Source organism: Dermacentor andersoni, chromosome 7, assembly GCF_023375885.2.
Source record: "Dermacentor andersoni chromosome 7, qqDerAnde1_hic_scaffold, whole genome shotgun sequence".
NCBI lineage: Eukaryota > Metazoa > Arthropoda > Arachnida > Ixodida > Ixodidae > Dermacentor > Dermacentor andersoni.
Window position 1 is genome coordinate 129,945,040 of NC_092820.1, and position 15,249 is coordinate 129,960,288.

General features: G+C 46.2%; 1 long non-coding RNA gene across 5 annotated transcripts in view; it reads right to left on the minus strand.

Moving 5' to 3' along the window:
• LOC126534913 (uncharacterized) overlaps positions 1–13,334 on the minus strand; it is a 38,353-nt gene extending 25,019 nt beyond the window's left edge. The window contains exons 1-4 of one of the 5 annotated variants that reach the window (XR_011895820.1): positions 13,271–13,334; positions 6,819–6,903; positions 4,986–5,072; positions 848–943 (exon numbers count right to left, since the gene is read on the minus strand). This is a non-coding gene — a long non-coding RNA (uncharacterized lncRNA). Of the gene's footprint in view, positions 1–847; positions 944–4,985; positions 5,073–6,818; positions 6,904–7,281; positions 7,299–13,147; positions 13,165–13,270 lie in introns of those variants that run through there. The other 4 variants (XR_011895821.1, XR_011895823.1, XR_011895822.1 and 1 more) reach the window with 4 other exon arrangements.
• Positions 13,335–15,249: the final 1,915 nt, after the last annotated feature.

A 15,249-nucleotide genomic window follows, 5' to 3' on the forward strand; every position in this document is an offset into this window, starting at 1 on the left:
GTCCTGCTACATTAGCGCAATTATCAGTGACAATGGCGAATATACAATGGGGAATATATTTGCCATCAAACGGTTAATATCCAGCTGGCTGGGAAGGTTTAGTTTTGCGAAGTAATAAACCGATTCCTGAGGTTTACTATGCTTCAATTTTCTGTATTTTATTATGATTAACATTATTAGCTGACTTCCCCGCATTTTGTTGTTTCTATGGTTATTTTGGCCTCTTTACTCCTGTGGTCTTAAGAACAAGAAGAAAGGCACGAAAAGCTTCGGTACTGATTGGAATCGAACCTGAGTCTGCGATCCCTTCACCTCGATTCTGTATTCGTTTGCAACGACTGCTTATTGCGCAACGAGGGGTTATTTGTCGGTGTTAGTAGCGTGCACCGGAGCACCGCAGCTGTGACAGTTGAGGTCACGTGTGGAGGTCACGTGGCTGCTTGTCCAGACGAAAGCGTGAGAGTAGAGCGCAGCTGCCGTAACCAACTCATCCATGACGTCTTTCGGCTTCGGCTCTTACACGGCTATTGCAGTTCTCTCTAGCGACCTTTAAACCGCATCACGCCGTAACAAGTTGAAGTCATAGTTACATAAGTAAATACCAATAAACGAAAACTTCACCAATCCTCTCAGTAATGAATCTCAACCTACCAAATTACACGTGTGCCCCCACTTTATAAACGCGATAATAAACTCTCCCGCCGAATAAGCTTTGCCCGAATCGTTTTTGCCCTTACATTGCACTCTCAAAAATATACACACATTTTGTTCCCGAAAAATCTGCGAGATGCACATGAGCCGTTCTCTTAATTTGTTTTTCTGTAATACACAGGATGTCATTACTTACGGCAAAAGCAGGTTGACCTTATGTCAGTACACATGATCCGTTTAGGTAAAGGGCAGTTTTTTTCAAAAATAGTTTCACATGGTGTTGTACTCGGCGCTGAAACCCAGAAAAAAATTACATTCTCACATTGGCGCTAATGCTGCGCTGCTTTAGTATGACTATGTTCGCACCGGTAGAAAAAAAACAGGAAACTAGAAGTGATTCAAGAGCCACCTGCGACATATTGAACCAAAAATTTCCGCACCAATACTAAGACGACAGTGCACCTGCTAACGAGGTATATATTTTTACTGTCTGATTTTTTGGGAGTGGTAAGATGGTTACCTCAGTGGTGAGATGATTACAAGATTGTAGGAAGAATTCTGAGCCGCTGTGATCGCATTTTAGTGGGCGCGAAATTTCCATTAGGTGTAAACTCTGTGACTAGGTTAGATCAATCAAGACAGCATGGGAGCTTTATATAACAATAATTTCGGAAAATGTGAATTCTTTTGAATATTTGTAGCCATTGTAATCAACCAGATATTTTTCTCCACACATCGTTTCTCTAGTACCCACCAAATTTGAAAATGAATTTAAGTGCACATAATTACTATGTGTACGTATATTTACTATTTACTATAATACACTATAGTGATGGGTGACTTCAATGCCAGGGTAGGCATGAAGGAGGCTGGCGACAAGTCAGTGGGGCAACATGGCATAGGTTCTAGGAATGGTAGGGGAGAGTTATTACTAGGATTTGCAGAAAAGAATAATATGCGGATAATGAATACCTTCTTCCGCAAGCGGGATAGCCGAAAGTGGACGGAGAAGAGCCCCAATGCCGAGACTAGAAATGAAATAGTCTTTATACTCTGCGGTAACCCGGGCATCATACAAGATGTGGACGTCCTCGGCAAGGTGCGCTGCAGTGACCATAGGTTGGTAAGAACTCGAATTAGCCAAGGCTTGAGGAGGGAACGGAAGAAACTGTTACATAAGAAGCCGATCAATGAGTTAGCGGTAACAGGGAAAATAGAGAATTTCCGAATCAAGCTACAAAACAGGTGGTCCACTTTAACTCGGGAAGAGGACCTTAGTGTTGAAGATATGAGCATCTTATGGGCATCATTAAGGGATCTGCAATTGAAGTCGGTGGTAACTCCGTTAGACAGCATGCCAGTAAACTATCACAGGAGTCGAAAGATCTGATCAAGAAACGCCAATGTATGAAAGCCTCTAACCCTACAGCTAGAATAGAACTGGGGCACCTCTCGAAGTTAATCAACAAGCGTAAGACAGCTGACATAAGGAAGTATAATATGGATAGAATTGAACATACTCGCAGGAACGGAGGAAGCCTAAAAGCAGTGAAGAAGAAATTCGGAATAGCAAAGAATCAGATGTATGCGTTAGGAGACAAAGCCAGCAATATCATTACTAATGTGGATGAGATAGTTCAAGTGGCTGAGAAGTTCTATAGAGATTTCTACAGTACCAGTGGCAACCACGACGATAATGGAAGAGAGAATAGTCTAGAGGAATCTGAAATCCCACAAGTAAGGCCGGAAGAAGTAAATAATGCCTTGGGAGCTATGCAAAGGGGGAAGGCAGCAGGGTTGGATCAGGTAACAGCAGATTTGTTGAAGGATGGTGGGCTGATTGTTCTGGAAATACTGGCCACCCTGTATACGCAATGCCTCATGACTTCGAGCGTACCAGAATCTTGGAAGAACGCTAACATAATCCTAATCCATAAGAAAGTAGACTCCAAAGACTTTAAATATTATAGACCAATCTTATAACTTATTGTCCGTTGCCTACAAAGTATTTACTAAGGTAATTGCAAATAGAATCAGGAACACCTTACACTTCCGTCAACCAAAGGACCAGGCAGGATTCCATAAAGGCTGCTCAACATTAGACCATATTCGCACGATCAATTAGGTGATAGAGAAATGTGCTAAATATAACCAACTCTTATATATAGCTTTCATTGAATACGAGAAAGTGTTTGATTCAGTCGAAACCTTAGCAGTCATGGAGGCATTACGGAATCAGGGTTTAGACGAGCCGTATTTAAAAATACTGAAAGATATCTATAGCGGCTCCACAGGTACCGTAGTCCTCCATAAAGAAAGCAACAAAATCCCACTAAAGAAATGTGTCAGACAGGGAGATACGATCTCTCCAATGCTATTCACAGCGTGTTAACAGGAGGTATTCAGAGACCTGGATTGGGAAGAACTGAGGATAAGGGTTAATGGAGAATACCTTAGTAACGTGCGATGCGCTGATGATATTGCCTTGCTTAGTAACTCAGGGGACCAACTGCAATGCATGCTCACCGACCTGGAGAGGCAAAGCAGAAGAGTGATTCTAAATATTAATCTGTAGAAATCTAAAGTGATGTTTAACAGTCTCGGGAAGAGAACAGGAGTTTAGGATAGGTAGCGAGGCACTGGAATTGGTAAGGGAATACACCTACTTAGGACAGGTAGTGACTGCGGATCCGGATCATGAGACTGAAATAATCAGACGAATAAGAAAAGGCTGGGGAGCGTTTGGCAAGCATTCTCAGATCATGAACAGTAGGTTGTCATTGCCACTCAAGAGAAAAGTGTATAACAGCTGTGTCTTACCAGTACTGATGTACGGGGCAGAAACCTGGAGGCTTACGAAAAGCGCTCTATTTAAATTAAGGACGACGCAAGGAGCTATGGAAAGAAGAATGATAGGTATAACGTTAAGAGATAAGAAAAGAGCAGATTGGGTGAGCGAACAAACGCGAGTTAGTGACGTCTTAGTTGAAATCAACAAAAGAAAATTGGCATGGGCAAGATATGTAATGAGGAGGGAAGATAACCGATGATCATTAAGGGTTACGGACTGGATTCCAAGGGAAGGGAAGCGTAGCAGGGGGCGGCCGAAAGTTAGGCGGGCGGACGAGATTAAGAAGTTTGCAGGGACAACATGGCCACAATTAGTACATGACCGGGGTAGTTGGAGAAGTATGGGAGAGGCCATTGCCCTGCAGTGGGCGTAACGAGGCTGATGATGATTATGATTTACCATATAACGCTTTCTAGCACATGATAAAGTAGCCAGAAACATCTGAGTAAGAAGACATGGGTGGTGACGCCTCTTTGAAGTTCTCGCGTGTACTTGCTGTGATGTCATTGATTTTGACAGCATCCTTTAGGGCCTTGCTAATTCTTTAGCGGTAAACACAGTCATCACTGCATTACATAGCACTCTAACATTGAACACGAGAATATTGGGGAATGTTTGTCGAGGCAGCGCGAAATACAAAAAATACGAAATACGAAAAAAGAATTCCTAAAAATAGGTGACGTCACAGTAATTTACCGGGGCTGAGGATTCGACGCGCAATTCAGAAAATGAAGTGTTGAACTTCCTTTCGCTTCTAACATTCAACCTCTTATTTTGAAATAAACGAAAACAGCATTTTCAAATAACACATTATCCCTCTAAACTGATTTAGTGTATTGCTTTAGTGTCTCTTCAAGGAATATTTTTCAAGAACTGTAATTATCTGACGCTCTTACATACATTAGGCGTAAGATTTCCAATCTTTGTGCAAGATTTCTGGAGTGTACAACTCATTGAGGGCATTGGACAAAGCGTACGCTGGGTTTGTAACATAACTTTGCAAAGGTGTTCAACGCGTGTAAGTGTTTCTGCAAAGGCTTTATTTACCCTACAGACTTCTAGCATTGGGCGCTCGTTACCCGTAACGTAGCAATGGTTCTATGCAACAAAAAATTGCTGCTGCTTTTGCTTCCAGAAGATCCGCGGCAAATTTTTGTAAGTTTCATGTAGCACCTCTAAGCGGATAAAAAGCATTGCTTAGCGTTTTTTATGTAGCCACATCTTAAGCAATACATTTAAGAATTTTCAGGTGCATAGCCCCAAACGTAGCCCACAGTTAAACTATAAACTTCATCAATCACCTTGTTCTGTCAGGAGGCCGTCAAACACGCATATAACAGTTTCCAGCGCTTTTAGCCCTACTAACGGCTCTGCTGTAAGACATCACTGCTCCATGCCTCATGAAAGATCAGAAAGTTGGACACACCAATGCAAATTACACTTTTTGTTAAATTTCCAACTTTCATAGCGCTCTTGCTCTTACCGCAATTACAGGAGCAGTTTCTGTCGCTTTGGAAACAGCAAACCGCATATCCTTTAGAGCAATGCATAGGTTCGCACTCATCGGGATCTGAAACGCCAATTTGAATTGATAAGTCACTTATTCTTACAGAAAGCTATATTTTGTGCAGATTTGATAATTTAACAAGGAAAAAATTTTTTTCTTGAGATACCATGAATTAATGTGTGCGTTAATTTTTTCACTGACTAAAATATTCGAAGTGTTGGAAATCAGTACTGCAAGGCTTTCCAAAAGTTTGTAGTAAGATAAAAGCTCTCTTCCCTTTTAAGCCGGAGTTTACAAACTTGTGTTCTGAAACCAAAACAATACTTGTAATTCGTTATTACCGCCAAATTAGTTTCATTCTAAGAGCACACTAGCTCACCAATGGGTAAAAAAATGCGTTGCCATCACTGCCATCATCATGTCACACAAAAAAATTACGGTCGCCTCCTCATTGGAGGCGAGATGAGGAGGCAGACAAGATATTGTAGCTACCCGCCGTGGTTGCTCAGTGGCTATGGTGTTAGGCTGCTAAGCACGTGGTCGCGGGATCGAATCCCGGCCACGGCGGCCGCATTTCGGTGGGGGCGAAATTGGAAACACCCGTGTACTTAGATTTAGCTGCACGTTAAAGAACCCCAGGTGGCCGAAATTTCCGGAGTCCTCCACTACGGCATGCCTCATAATCATAAAGTGGTTTTGGCACGTAAAACCCCATAATTAAATTTTAAGATATTGTGGCTAACTGCATTTGCATCGCTTGTTTCAGACCATCCGAGAGGGCCCCTAATGGATTTATTTCGCGTGGCAATATATCCTCCGCATTATTTTACCTGTTTGTTTAAGAGTAAATAATTACAGAACGCCAAAAATTTCCCGCAATTTCCATGCTGAGTTCTTTCATTGGAGCCTACTGAAGCGCGCGGCACAATAACCTATTTCAGGTTAGGTCACAATGCTCACTAGTGCGTGAGCTATTGTATGTGGATGCCATTCGTTATTCCTTATCACGATCAGGGACAGATATTTCAATTCTTAAGCTGAGAAATAATATGTGTCAAAAATTTCTCATCAACGTTGCCCTTCACCGCCGCCCCCCCGCCCTCCCCCACAAAACATTAATGCAAGAAAGGAGGCCCGGGTTGCTGCAGTGTCTAGTGCAGGGCAACTTCATCTTCCTGGTAGTACTATGGATTCACTATTTAGTTACAATTGACCACGAATTGAGCGTCATTAATGTAGCTACCAACATATGACGGTGTTGAATCAGAATTTAACAGCTGTTTTTATGACATTTTCACTTAGACAAATTTGCAGTATTGCCCGAAAAGCGAATCATTGACAGCGATAACAAGGTTTATGGTTCTGCGTGGCTCTTCGGACAGTGTTTTAAGTAGGTACGACTGCGAGGGTTGAGCCCAGGCCGCTGCCAAGCGTCTCACGACGCTCGAGTTATGGGGAGCGTCACTGGTGTTGCAGGCATCGCGCCTCGAGCTATAGGAAACGGTCAGCCTAAGTCAGCGCCCCATAAATTACTACATAACGTAACCTTGACGTGTATTGCCCGTACCGCTCAGAGCTGTGTTTACACACAGCAGCTCAGCAGGAACGCTGGTGTTTTCATGCACGGTGATAACACGTCCGCATCATCCACAGAGATATACACATTTTCAAGATTTACACTCTCGGCAACTATGAATTGCAACACCTAATATCTGACAATACGTAATTTGAACCAAAATGAACAAAGCAAATAAACAATCACAAAGAAATAAATGTTTCAGTGTCACCTGTATGAAGTTGTATACTTACATCTTGAAATCGGCGATCCGTATACGCAATAAAGCGAGGCAAGCAAGATACCAGCGAAAGGTACGTGAATTCCTCTCATATCAACCTGTGAAATGCTTTTATAACTTAAATGAACTCAGCTTTCATTTAAAAGCAATTTTTAATATGTCGTGGATTGAATTTGCAACATTACGATTGCGCATACTTATGCAAACGAAAGCTTTATGCAAACACGTGTAGTAATCCTGCTAGAGATTTACGCTCCCCACCATATTCGGCCATTACTGATACAAATGTCCGCATACCAGATGCCTCTTGGAGATACGTACTTTCTGGAAGTCACTTAGCCGACTATGTCGAACAATTTTTATCCAAGGCTGAAAGCTGAAAGCTCAGTTAGAACCATCCGAACTCAAAACTAGATTATACAGACGTTAGTCTTTTTCTGGGAAGAAGAACATGCTTGCAGAAACCTGTCAAATACCTGATGTATCTACAACGCCTCATCACGCCGTGCTGGTATTGAGAGGAATCTGACTGCACTTTTCGTTTATGTCCATAAAGCAGTCTGAAATATTAGAGAACCTGAACAATGGTAAAAACAATGTATTTGCAACGGGGGTGTTCACCTAGCAAAAGGGTCACTAGTTATCGGTTGTAGCGCTAGGCTTAAAACAGGTCGGCGCTATATCGTAACAGGGAAGCAAGCACTTCTCGTCGTCTTCTTTTTCACAAGCACACCAGCACCATGCCCACTGCCCAGTGCCGTCAGTACAATCACTCCCCACCGAAAGAGTAGCCATCCTGGCGACCTAAGGACAGGGGAACACAGGGGGGTCATGGCACTGCTTGAGCCGGGAGACGTGGACAATTTCCTGGCCCCGACGACGCTGGTCGGAAGGCGTTTCAATTGGCTCGATGAGGTAGTTGACTGCGGATGTTTGTTTCAGTACCCGATAAGGACCGTGGTACTTGGAGAGCAGCTTGGAGGAAAGGCCTGGAGGAGTAGAGGGCACCCACAACCAGACCAGCGAGCCAGGCGCAAAGCACGTAGCCGTAGTGGATGAATCGTGGCGAAGCTTTTGGCGCCACTGGTCCTGGGATGTGAACGAACGAGCGAGCTGGCGACATTCCTCGGCGTAAGCAGCCGCTCTAGAAACAGTCGTCCACTCCGAGGCATCTGGCCGATAAGGTAGAATCGTGTCCATAGTGCATGAAGGTTCGTGTCCGTAAAGGAGAAAGAAAGGGGAGAACCCAGTGGTGCTTTGCGTGGCGGTATTGTAAGCGTAGGTGACGAAAGGTAGAATGCGATCCCAATTCGAGTGGTCAGATGAAGCATACATGGCCATCATGTCACCAAGGGTGCGGTTGAAACGTTCTGTCATCCCATTAGTTTGAGGATGATATGCCGTGGTAGTGCGGTGAATGATGCGACACTCCTTTAGCAATGCTGCAATGACGTCTGAGAGGAAAACGCGACCGCGGTCGCTCAGTAATTCGCGAGGTGCTCCATGGCGTAAAATCAGGTTTTGAAGGATAAAACTGGCGACGTCTTTTGCTGTGGCAGATGCTAGGGCTGAAGTTTCAGCGTACCGCGTGAGGTGGTCGATAGCAACAATAACCCAGCGGTTGCCGCTTGGAGTGTTGGGAAGCGGACCGTATAAGTCAATGCCGACGCGGTCGAACGCGCGCGCGGGGCATGGTAAAGGTTGTAAGGGGCCGGTGGCATGTTGAGGTGGCGTCTTGCGTCGTTGGCATAGGTGGCATGACCGGACATACTGGCGAACGAAACGGTACATACCGCGCCAGTAGTACCGAAGCTGGAGGCGAGAGTATGTCTTTAATACACCAGCGTGGCCGCATTGTGGGTCGTCGTGGAACGTGGCGCAGATGTCGGAGCGTAGGTGTCGGGGTATAACAAGCAACCACTTACGGCCGCTGGAATTGTAGTTGCGGCGGTACAGCAGGTTATCTCGAATGATGAAGTGCGTGGCTTGGCGACGAAGCGTCCGAGAGGTCGGTGCTGGCGACTGGCTGGACAGGAAGTCAATAAGCCAAGAGATCCATGGGTCTTTGCGCTGCTCTGATGGCATGTCGGAAATGTTGAGGGCGAAGGCACCGCAGGTAGAAATAGACGAGTGGACAGGGCCAGAGGGCAGGGGTGACCGGGATAGAGCGTCTGCGTCTGAATGCTTTCGGCCTGAGCGATAAACAACGCGGATGTCGTACTCTTGTAGGCGCAATGCCCAACGGGCAAGCCGACCAGTTGGATCTTTTAGTGAAGATAACCAGCATAGGGCATGATGGTCGGTCACGATGTCAAATGGACGCCCGTACACATAAGGACGGAATTTGCCGATAGCCCAAATGATGGCCAGACATTCCTTCTCAGTAACCGAGTAGTTCGCCTCGGCTTTGGTAAGGGTGCGGCTGGCATACGCGACGACGTACTCTTCGAAGCCATCCTTGCGTTGTGCAAGAACAGCGCCGAGCCCGACACCACTAGCGTCCGTATGGATCTCAGTTGGAGCAGAGGGATCGAAGTGTCGCAGCACTGGAGGCGAGGTGAGAACGCGTCGCAGTTCTTGGAATGCGTCGTCGCACGCCGAGGACCAGGCTGATAGGTCAGAACTGCCGGTGAGAAGCTGCGTCAAGGGGGCAATGATAGAGGCAAAGTTACGGATGAAGCGTCGGAAATATGAGCACAGGCCGATGAAGCTGCGAAGCTCTTTCATGGTGGTTGGTTTAGGGAACTCGGATACGGCGCTAAGTTTTGTGGGGTCCGGAAGGATACCGTCTTTTGACACTACATGGCCGAGAATAGTAAGTGTACGAGCGCCGAAGTGGCATTTCTTCAAATTTAGTTGCAGTCCTGCAGTGGAGAGGCACGCAAGTACTTGCTCGAGGCGGTTGAGGTGCGACGCAAAGTCGGTGGAAAAAACCACAATGTCATCCAAATAGCAGAGGCACGTTTTCCACTTCAGCCCTCGAAGAATGGCGTCCATCATTCGCTCAAAAGTGGCAGGCGCGTTGCAGAGGCCGAACGGCATGACAGTAAATTCATATAGCCCATCAGGCGTTACGAAGGCTGTCTTTTGACGATCGGCCTCTGCCATTGGCACTTGCCAGTAGCCGGAGCGCAAATCCAGCGAGGAAAAGAATTCCGCTCCCTGCAGACAGTCCAAGGCATCGTCGATGCGCGGCAGAGGATAGACATCCTTGCGCGTTATTCGGTTAAGGCGGCGATAGTCGACGCAGAACCGAATGGAGCCATCTTTTTTTTTAACGAGGACAACCGGAGATGCCCAGGGACTGTTAGAGGGCTGGATGATGCCACGCTCCAGCATGTCGTCAACGTGCTGGTCGATGATACGGCGTTCAGCAGCCGACACACGATACGGACGCTGGCGCAATGGTGTTTGTGGACCGGTGTCGATACGGTGAACGACTGCGGACGCTCGGCCCAAGGCTGGTTGGTCAATGTCAAATGAGGAACGAAAGCGTTGGAGGAGCTTGATAATTTCTGTGTGCTGCGCAGGTGTGAGTTCTGCGTCGACGGCACGAGCGAAGACGTCTACAGGGGCATCAGTCGCGGCGGGAGGAGTGACGGAACAAATCGGAAGTGATGCCGTAGCACCAAACGTGGTGGCCAGGAGAACGCTATCGAAAGCTTCAGCGGTACCCAGGCACTCGCCGCGGAGTAGGGATGATGGGCAGGCGGACGGATTGCACACGTAAAGGGCAGCAGAACCGTCGCAAAAAGTGACGACAGCAAACGGAAGCAGAAAGTTCCGGCGGCGCGCACAAGTGGCCGACGGTGTAAACAGAACTGATGAGTTTGCAGCAGAGTTACATGACACAGGAACCAGAGCGGCGGAGAAAGGTGCGATATCGATGTCAGAGGCGGCAACAACTTTAGGAGAAGAATGGTCGTCAGGGTCGAAGCACGGCACTGATAATGTAAGTTCGGCACGAGCGCAGTCGATAAGTGCTTGGTTGACAGATAGGAAATTCCATCCAAGAATAACGTCGTGTGACGAACGCGATAAGACGACAAATTCTATAACATACATAACGTTTTGAATGACAACCCGGGCTGTGCACGACGCTGAAGGCTGAATGCGATGCGAGGTTGCCGTACGCAGAGAAAGAGAGGTAAGGGGAATGGTCACTTTGTTCAAATTGCGGCAAAGCTTCTCACTAATAATAGAAACGGCGGCTCCGGTGTCGATAAGTGCGTGTACGGTGACGCCATCTACGGAGAGTTCAATTTCGTTCGCCGGGTTAGAATGAGGCCTTGAAATGTTCGACGTAAACGCAGTTCTTGCCTCTGGAACTGCGACTGTTAGTTTTCCTCTCGGGCTGGGCTGGGTCGGCGAACCATCGGGGAAATGGATCGGCGACGTGGGGAAGGTGACCGACGGGCATCGAAAGGGAGGCGACTGTAAGATGAGTCCGGAGGAAGGCTAGATGGGTCCTGACGTGGAAGTCGAGCAGGCCTGCAGCTTGAGGCGCCCCCACTGTCAGGTAAACGGGGGCTGCGACGGCGGCAGAATCGTGCTACGTGGCCCGGAAGATGGCAGAAATAGCATATTGGCCGGTTGTCAGATGTACGCCACGGGTTGACGACAGGGGCTCCAGCGGCCGAGTAAGGGACGACCATCGGGCGTGAAGGTGGCGGCGGCACATGGAAGGTTCCCGTGGCCCGGTAGGCATCAGCAGCCGGAGGAGCGTAAGGCCGGGCGACAACGTCAGCGTACGTTAGCGGCCCAGCTGCAGGCTGCGGAGGAGGGGCAGATGGCAGCGCCGCGGCAACTTGGGTCTGAATGACGTGGCGAAGCGAAGGAGCCAAGGTTGTCGACGGCTCGGGTGTGCTGTTCGCCAGAGAGAGTTGGCGGGCAACTTCCAGACGGATAAACTGCTTTATCTCTGGCATTAAAGCAGAGATGTCGGCAGCGTCGCGGCCTAAATCCAACGGAGATAGATCCGTGGTGTCCTGCTGAGCAGCGCGCGTTGAAGCACGCTGCTTGCGCAGCTCGTCATACTGCTGACATAGCTGTATGACTTCGGCAATCGTCCGCGGACTCTTCGCGACGAGCATCTGGAAGGCATGGTCATCGATGCCTTTCATGACGTGCTTGATCTTGTCAGCTTCGTCCATAGATGAGTTCACGCGCTTGCATAGCGAGAGGACGTCTTCAATATAGCTGGTGAAGGTCTCGTCCTGGCGTTGAGCTCGACCACGCAAGCGTTGCTCAGCGCGAAGCCGGCGAACGGCGGGACGGCCGAAGACCTCTGCCAAAGTCGCCGTGAAAGCGGACCAGGTGGTAAAATCGGCTTCATGATTGCGGAACCATAGGTTTGCCACGTCAGTCAAGTAAAAGATGACATTTGTGAGCTTGGCGCGGTCGTCCCACTTATTATAGGCGCTTACACGGTCATATTCGGCGAGCCAGTCTTCCACGTCGTGGTCGTCTGTGCCGCTAAATATAGCCGGATCGCGCTGGCGGATCACGCCAGAACAGACGATGGTGGGGGGCACGGGAGCAGCAGCCTGGGACGGTCCTGGTTCATCCATTGGAACAGGTGGTGGTAGCGTTCGGCTGCGGAGTTCCAGGATGTAGAAGAGAAACCCAGCACCTCCACCAAATGCAACGGGGGTGTTCACCTAGCAAAAGGGTCACTAGTTATCGGTTGTAGCGCTAGGCTTAAAACAGGTCGGCGCTATATCGTAACAGGGAAGCAAGCACTTCTCGTCGTCTTCTTTTTCACAAGCACACCAGCACCATGCCCACTGCCCAGTGCCGTCAGTACATATTAAATAAATAACGAATATATAGGTAGAGCTAAAGCACAGCCACAAACGTAGTTCTAGTATTTAGTTACCTCTCCTCGTAAATATTAAAGCACTTGTTTGGCACGTTAACCTTACAAAAAATTTACAAACTACACAATTTTGGTTTTAACCTACTTCTGGCAGTCGCAATTTCACTGACAATTTACCTGTGCAAAAACGGAATCGTCGCTCTTCGCGAAGCTAAGTAACAGCTCGTAGGTACCTATCCGCAGTATTCTGTAAACCACCTGCACGTATCCATATATATAAAATAAATACTTAATAACTGCCTTACCACATTGTAAATGATGAGCAAAGGGAGAACAATGTAAAAGCGGGATCCAACGTTTTGAGAAGTGGACTTGTATTTTTGAAGGCGGCATATGCTTTAAAAAAAGCATATGTCGCCTTGAAGAAGACAAGCCCCCTTGTCGAATCATTGGCTCTCACTTTTACCTTGTTCTCGTTTCGCTCATCGTCTTAAATTTCTATCTCCTGCTTTCCTCGTATTTACCCACAATGTAGATGGTGATTTATTAATAAATTACAGCCTCTTCCTAACTACGAGGGCGATAATAAGCACATATATATAAACCACATTTGTTTAACCGCTAGTGCAAGACATCAGAGGGCTTACGACCACAGCAGAAAAAATACACTCCTCTCTGGAGCTATCACATTCGAATGAAACGAGAAGAACGAACGATAAAACAGCTGTTCTGCATTAAAAATGGAAAACAATGTGTATAGATTTTTTTCGTTTTAGACAAGCAGCTGCAATAATGAGAGCGCTAGGCTTTATAGCGCCAGCGAAGGTGTAACGACTGTTCTGCTAGAAAATTATTACAAAATATTGTAAAGATAGAGTCTAGTTGTAGTTCGCCACCACTTGCACCTAGGAATTCCAAAAACGAAGCTTTTGGCGCACTTCATTAGGTACTGGAATCCATTAGGAAGGAATATTTCAGTTATTCAGCTTCCGTGTTCTTTCGACTAAATTAGGGAACCGTTCTTTTATGAAACTAAAACACCATTCTCATAAATGCTTTTCTGTGCAATCCTTATGAGCTAAACCTAATCTTTCGGAATATCTTTGTCCCGCTTCGATACCTTGTAAGCCAATCGCCTTTCGTGGAGTGATAGCTTCACAAAATAAAATTCGTGGACATACTTTCTCTATAGCCTAGTAATTTTTTTTATTCTGGTATTTGAACAAACATTTTTCCTAAATCACCACCTATAATGTGGCAATATGCAAAAAAATTCTCGAGATAGTCAAATCCTCACAAGTTTATTCACAGTGGCCTGCGAAGAAATGGAACAAACATTTATTTTCCATTAAACGAAAACTGGGCGGTGATTTGAGGCATTCCGATCGTTTCCGCAAAAAAGGGAACAGCCTAAAACTATTGGTATAGCTCCCAAAGTTGTGGCCCGAATAATTTCGGTTTCCCAAAATGTTTTCTTAACCAAGTATCGGCATAAATAATTTACTCACTCAAGAAGTGAAGTGCATGGTTTTTTATTGAGCAATTTGTGGTGCACACAATAGAGACGGAAGCAGAGAAGGTTGACAGGCGAGAACTTACTCTCACCTGTTTATTTTTGGAAAGACAAAGAACGTAAAAGCACCAGCTAGCTGCACCGAGCATGTTCAAAACCAGTCATCCATTTTTTTATATAAGCAGATTACGGAGCTTGAAGCAGTACTCAAGGATAGAAATTATTTGTCAGTGATAACAACCAATGGCTGACTGATGCGTTTTTAAGCACGCCTTATTATATGGAACGCTTTTGTAATTTCACGTGTTGGTTTATTTTTACTCGAAAACAAAATATCAGTGTCTAAAAATACTGGTTCACAAGGACATAGGTTACAGTGGTTAGACAAGTGTGAATGATTTTTTTTTTCACACTCGCACTTGTCTAGCCAGTGCAACCTATGTCTTTGTGAACTGGTTCACTGAAACATATGTCATTGTGAACCGTGAAACTGTACGCTCAATATTTCAATATCTCTCATCCTGTACAACCAAAGCAGGAAAAAGCATGTACATGCTGGGACAATATTTACCACACATTAGGTCATCGCGACACGCTGTGAAAACGTTTGTTTGTACGCTTCGTGCTTATAGCAACTTCAAGCGAACCACATAACGCGGAGTAGCTAAAAAATGTCAGACAATAGTTCTTGAAACATTCAACGGCATTAGAGTTCGCGTGATAATAACTTCCCAAAATGCCGCATAAGAAACTGACATTAAAATAACATCAAAATAATATGCGTGCGAAAAATGACGGAAAAGAACATACCTTTCGTTATAATTTGGATACAGACAAAACTTCCGCGCAGTGCTGTCTTGAGGAACAGCTGTTGGCTATTTGTGCAGTGTGCAGTTTAAAACACGGACACTGCCAATATTAAATCACTTCACACGATATTGCATCGCAGCTGGCAGAGAAGTTGCCCAAACATTCACATCACGGAACGAAGGAAGCGCCGTGGGCTTCACAAGCACATTGCCGGTGGGCTCGCATCGATGAATCAGCCACAACGCAGCATAAGCATAAACAGCAATAAAATAGCTGGATTGCTGCTACAATAAGCGACCAAAC